The following is a 7,097-nucleotide window of genomic DNA, read 5'->3' as shown; positions in this document are numbered from 1 at the left end:
GCATTAGGTCTTGAAATCCAAGTTCTGTCCGCAGTCAGGAGGTAAAGCAAGCTTTAGGACTGTGAAACAGCTGTCCGTGTCCGTGTCCGTGTCTGAGAGTGTCCGTAAACGAGAGTTAAATTTATCATTATTTCTATATTATTTCAGTTGGGAAAAAAAATCTGTCCGTATATGAGGAATGTCCGTATCTCGGGGTGTCCTTAAGGAGAGGTTTCACTGTATTAATCTACAACGTCAGTATGCAGAAACTTTCTCACAATGTGGGAGGTATAGTATTAACTATTACTTCGGAATATATATTATATGTCTTTCTCGTGTTAAATTCTATCGTACCTGGTTAACATGTTTCGACCTGTTGTTGGCCTTCTTCAGAACTAGTTGCTGGTCTTGGCGCCTTTTCTTTTGTTTCTTCTGGGGGTGTGTTTGTGTAGTGTAATGTGGAGTCAAAGAGTGTGTGTGTTCTGAAATTGAGTTGTGTGTTGAGAATTTAATTTGGATGTGTTTTTGTGTGTCTGTATATTTCATATTGCTCTGGTGTGTTTAGTTTCTGGCTTTTTGGTTGGATGTGTAGAATTTCCATGGCTGCGTTGATGTCTCTGTAGGTATGGTTAGCATTTGCGATGTGTTCTGCATATGTGGAAGTGTTTTGTAATTTTGTTATGGTTGTGATGTGTTCTTTGCAACGTGTTTGAAATGATCTGCCTGTCTGTCCTATTTAGACTCTATTACACTACACTCCATATTACACTACACAGAAAACAAAACAAAAGGCGCCAAGACCAGCAACCAGGTCTGAAAAAAGGCCAACAACAGGTCGAAACATGTTAACCAGGTACGATAGAATTTAACACGAGAAAGATATTGTGCTTGGTTGCTTGACGGTTATCAGCCCACTTTGAGGTATGTGGATATAGAGGGAAGAATTGGATCGGTGTCGGGTAGAGTTCCCGGGTAGCTCAGTTGGTAGAGCGTTGGTACGTTAAACCAAAGGTCCCGGGTTCGATACCCGGCCCCGGAACAATTTTTCCCTCGAAATTATTCAGAGAAAGATATTATATAATACATATTCCGAAGTGATAGTGTTAAAAGTTGTGTAATCAAGATGTATTAACTATTAGTGTGGATCTTCGAGGAATTGGATTCGCATTTTTTAAATCCACAGTTCAAGTGACAAAATAGTAAAGCCTGGGATGATTCGTATGATTTAAATTATTATGGAGTATCTATTATGTTTTAGTCTGTTGATTCTCTGCATCTGTTTCTTCACTGAATCTTACCTAGTATTACATGAAATTTCCTTCCCTTTTAAATAACAGAACATCAGACATTTAGTTTTAATAATTCCATACTATTTTATGATGCCACGAACTCTTTAGGTCTATATCATTGTCATCGTCGTCAATAAATCTGGAATAGAACGCCAGAAGTCTAATAATTTAACATATTCCCATGGATTCTGCATTAGCTATAGAGGAGAAGGTGGAAATATGGGCTACCATTTTGTTTTCCTCATAATAATGGAAAATGGTGTGGCATGTTGCTTGGAAATCTGTATTCATATAGAATTTTTCCAATCTTAAAGGTCAATAGTTGCAATAGATATTTGTATATAATTATTTTTTTTTAAAGAAAGACGAACTGTCCTCTATAGGTAGCAGGGTCTAAATATGGGCTACCACAAAAATTTGAAAATAAAATTGGAAAAAACAAAGAAACATAAGTAGGAAACCTGTGTTACATCAGTGGCAATATTCTGTAACAAATAACGCAAATCACGATAGTGAAGTCGACCTGGTTGGCGAGTTGGTATAGCGCTGGCCTTCTACGCCCAAGGTTGCGGGTTCGATCCCGGGCCAGGTCGATGACATTTAAGTGTGCTTAAATGCGACAGGTTCATGTCAGTAGATTTACTGGCATGTAAAAGAACTCCTGCGGGACAAAATTCCGGCACATCCGGCGACGCTGATATAACCTCTGCAGTTGCGAGCGTCGTTAAATAAAACATAACATTTAACGATAGTGAAAATACGGGACGTGTTAATGTGCTGGTAATATGGGCTACCTATCCCATATTTGACACATAGCGGTAGCCCATATTAGCAGCATCGACTCATGAAGGTTTCTAAGATATGTATGGAAATTGTTGTCCTAAATAAATATTACTCTTATGCCGTGAGATAGACCTATTCTTAATCAGTGCAACACATCAAGCATGATTTCTAAACACGAAATATATTTCTTTCAATAAAATTGAAACTACATATCTGCAAAAACTTTGAAATTGATGAAAACCACAAAGAACACACTACATCCACACCACAAAGGCAACTGGTTTGTCTCTTTGTGCACGCAGACTGATGGACACGAGATGTACGTTTAGAGCTTTTTCGCTAGGTAACAACACCATATAATTATAGCAAAAAACGAGGTAGCCCATATTACCATTCCTAACCCATATTTCCACCTTTTCCTCTGTATTTTAAAGTATTTATGTAATTTTAATATATTCAGCCAGAAATACTCTGATGTTCGTTACTTTAAATATAACTGGTTACTACACGGTTCTTTTAGAGAATTTAAACTATTTCTCCTGGCCTCTTCTCCGAGAGCTAAAGAGTGCTCCGAGGTCACAGCTCAGTCAGTTGAAAATGACTGGTCTGGATGAAGAGAAGCGACTTGGTTATTGTATGTCCAACTGTTAATAAGGTAGAGACTGAGGGTAAGGGAGGGGGAAGGATAGTTTTCCAATTAGAGGTCTGCATTCCAATAAAAAAACCGATCGCGGGTCATGACAGTATGCTCAGTCGGTCGTTGCATACTATATGCAGCAGGCTGGCTGCCACGTAGACTCTGCATGAAAGCAAAACACCCAACCGAAACATCATGGTCGACCGGTCGCCTCGATCCTTTCAAGTATAGGCTGAAAACTGTCTTCAATCGATGTGTTTACAGTATGCGCTATGAAAATGTTAAACTGCCTGTTGCCCTATTACCTGATTAATAGGGCTGAGAAAAGTATTGGTTATAGCTTACGCTGCATCGTACGTAGAGCTCTGTTTACAAAATGCACGACTGGTTACGGTAGCGTCTGCTTGTACAGCCCGCTCCATATGAATGAACTCATAATACATTTACTTATGTTTCAAATTAATTAACTCGGAACAAATGTTACATTTACAAAAAAAAAAAAAAAAAATATCATTATCAATTAAATCAAATACAATTTTTCCAAGTTCTGAATTCAGTCCTGTTATTGTCTCTTCTTTGTTGGATTTTTGTTTCGGCATTCTGATACAACCTCACGTTACTTAGGGTACGTATAAGACGGAGCCTGGTTCGTTACAGAGTTGGTCGCTCGTAAGCTAGCTGGTGGCTGGGCAAAAGGTCGGGCTGATCAGAACGAAGCTTGTTTGCGGCTGCCAGTCAGTGTAGCTAAATTACTCTGCTTTTTCAAAATTGTCTTGAAAAAAAAATAACAATTTATAAAAGTTCCAGGATCGATTGTATTGGCCTTCAAGTTCCCCTAAACGTACCTTACATATTTGGGTATTTTCAGTATGAAAATAACCACGTAAATAATTCCACTTTTCTGGAAAGCGTCATAATAAAAACCTTTTATTAAATCCCATATATTCATCCTGATACGCATAGAGTATTGATAGAATAATAAGTATTAATTGCCAAAAGGTCAGTACCGGTAATTATATTGTTTCTAAAATCGTCACTTTCTGCAAAATATAAATTATTCATTTACAAAGTTATTTATTTCATTTCATACCACCTCATTCTAGTGCCGAGATGAAGAAAGCATGAGGCTCTATCTCCATGCCCCCAGAGTGCCTTTATGGCATGTGAAGGAGCTACCTTTACCTTTATTAGTATCCATTTCAACTTCTCCTTCATCTCACAATTTCACAATAAGATATGAACTTTCAAAATTTGTAAACATTAATTATCGTACCGAAAAATTGTTTTTAGAATTTAAAGTCTCGAAAATACATCAAATTTATGTCAATGCATTATTAAACACACATATTTCAGATCATATACTCACAAACAAAACCAAAAGCATGAATACAATACGTTTGTTGGAACCCAAGTGTTTAACGAGCACTACTTTCAACCAAAGTACTAATATCTGCCCTAGAATTTATAAAAAATTAATAAAGAAATACGCAAATTTATTTACAGTATCTTCAACAGTTTGAAATTTAAAAATGTATGTAAGCAATTTGTTATGAGTAATGATTAATTTTTAGATGTTGTTATGTTGTAATTTATGCGTCTAAATTTATTATGTATTGAATCCTACTCTGAGCACGAGAACACTCTGTTTCAGGGGAGTGCTAAAATGTTGTAAATTTACAATTTCTTTGTATTGTATTTTTCTGACAATAAACATTATTATTATTGCTATTATTTGAAATTAATCTTTCCCAATCCATTATACACGTCGAAATGATGAGCAGTATGCGTTTAGCACGTGGGGAAGTTCTACGGACGCATGCGCAGTAAAGACATTTAGGTGGTTGGTAACTGGAAAAATGAGGTGATTCATTCTACGAGCTACCAACGGGCTAATAGGCTACGTAGCAGTCTACCGACCAGGCCTCGTCTTGCACGTCTCCATTGCTTAACGTTCGGGCATTCCTTCCGACTAGGTAACCGGTCAGGCTACCAACTACCAACCAGGTTCCGTCTTACACGTACCCTTAAGTAGGTCTACTAGTGAGGAGAGTCGAATGTTCACTCTCTCTGCCACTTACAGACAGCAGAGATACCCGACAACGCAACGCATTTTGTAAACAATGTATGGGCTATTCCATATGAAATCGATCAGTAAAAAGCCTCGCATTTTTTGTATACTCTAATTTTTTCCCTATTTATACAAGGTGCTGAGGAGAGTGCATTTGCAAAAATATACTATCGAAAGTCAAACGGTTTTCGTATTATTGAGCGACAAATTTAGCGTATTTTAGAAAAACAAGCCTCTTTCAGCGCTCAGAACTCTGGAACCATTTACTGCAGAACATTGAACGAGAGCTCATTTTGAAGCTGACATTTGGTAGGTTATGATAAGAAGTAATCCTTATTTTTATTGTACACAGAGAGACAGATAATCTGATTTTACTTACTTTTAGGCTTTTTGCCCATTTGTAAAAATGTAAAAAAATATTGAGAAAAAACCTTGCATTATTAAGAGGGATTCGGCATTGTTTGCTTAGTGTCACGGCAATACGTTTCGGGGGTATTAAATAAATTATTTTCACACGCCTAGACTTGAAAGGCGCAACACAACAAGCACTGGCCGAGAGATGAAGATAAGCGAGCTTTGAGCGTCATTTTACTCCTGTGTTTATGAAAACCTGTGATAAAGCTAGCCCAGCTGTGCGCTACTAGACGAAACATCACGTGTTTATGTCTCCTGGCCTTGCTTGCCTAGGCTAGCTCCCGCCTCACAGTCAGCTGGTTAGCTCACGCGCGTACTATTTATTTTCTTTATTTGATTTTTCAATACTTTCTTATTAACGTTGCACCAGTAAAAAATACGTGTTTATTTGTACAATGCGGAATCTAACCATATATTTTAAAAAATATTTTTTCGTGGGCAAAGGCGTTTTAATGAAGAAAAATCTAAATTTCTCCATTTCCATAAAAAGTAAGAAAAAACTGTTTATATGTCAATATAAACTATAACTTCTCAGCATCAAAATAAACCATGATTTTGATCATTGGGTGAAAGGGTTTCGGAGCCACAACAGTTTAAAGTTGCTAATTTTATGAAAATACTATAAATTTAAATATTTTTAATTTAAACACTATGAAGTTCTGATGCCTCAAACTTTGCACAAAGCATTGTATCATAGTTGTCTACGGACAGAAAAAGTTTCATTGTATTTAAAAATTGCAAGGTCAATTTTCTCTATATTACGGTCGATTTGAGATGGAATAGCCCGTATATAGAAATTATTTACGACTCTGATATCAATACTTTTCTTCAGCCCTACTGGTCAGTGAATCTACTAGGTAGCCTATACAGGCTATCAGATTGAATAAAAGATTCCAATAAAAAATTAACAATAATAAATTAGTAAATCAATAAAATAAAATAAAATTTTAATAAACTATGTTGTCTATAAGAATATAAATATAAAGTATAAGCAGCATTAAGAAAGATAACAAATTATATTAGTCTTTATCATCTGGTTGAACGAAACAGTTACAATATTTTGTAACAGTGCTGTATTCTTAATGGCACAGAACAAAAGCAAAAACATTGAAGAAGAAGAAGGAAAATATAGTTAAGATTGAACAAAAATTATTAATTTGAAAACTAAACTGCAGTTTTCCATTGATTCTTATAATTTTGGAATAACTTCAGCACGAATTTTGTTTGCTCCATCCTTGATATTTCATGATATGATCGTTGAATGTGGAGTAATAGAATCTGCATCCACCTTACTAAAAGTAGCTCCAACGTTAATCATTTTCTGCGATTAAGCGTATAGGCCTACATTATTGTAAAAATTTGAAGCAAACTGAACGCGTAGATTTGGTATTAAATACAGCGACTGAATTATTAGTATTAGTATTTATTTATTTAACCTGGTAGAGGTAAGGCAGTCAGGCCTTCTCTGCCCCTCTACTCTATTATGTCTGCTTTTGAAAAAAATTTGGGACGCATCACAAAATCTCTGTTCTCTTTATGCAATACTAAGCTACATTCAACATGATCATTAATGATATAATGACTTTGACAAGAAAGATTTTGAGTATCAGGCCTTGAGAGGTAATATAATAATTAGGGCTAGGATTTTGATGAAATTGCATTTTTTTCCTGGTAATGCCAGAAACATAGCTGCTTTAGTATTTATATGTTATGTGATAAACTGAGTGTTTTGAAACATATTTGTTAGTGCATTTTTTTGCATTTTTTTACCTCTTACAACTCATAAGAGCATTTTTTGTTTTATTCGGTCATTTTTGGGGTATTTTTCATTTAATTTTGGCCATAAATCCCCATTATTAATGTAAAATATTATTTATTTCCTTTCATATTTTCTATACGTATTTTTTCAATTAATACCTATTATTTT

General features: G+C 35.6%; 1 non-coding gene across 1 annotated transcript; it reads left to right on the top strand.

Moving 5' to 3' along the window:
• Window positions 1-945: 945 nt before the first annotated feature.
• TRNAN-GUU (transfer RNA asparagine (anticodon GUU)) lies at window positions 946-1,018 on the top strand. Its single transcript has one exon. It is a non-coding gene; the product is annotated as a tRNA-Asn (tRNA).
• The last annotated feature ends 6,079 nt before the right edge of the window (window positions 1,019-7,097 follow it).

This window comes from Periplaneta americana, chromosome 11 (assembly GCF_040183065.1).
Source record: "Periplaneta americana isolate PAMFEO1 chromosome 11, P.americana_PAMFEO1_priV1, whole genome shotgun sequence".
NCBI lineage: Eukaryota > Metazoa > Arthropoda > Insecta > Blattodea > Blattidae > Periplaneta > Periplaneta americana.
Note: the sequence above shows the minus strand (reverse complement) of the source record. Positions and strands in the feature narration are given on the sequence as shown.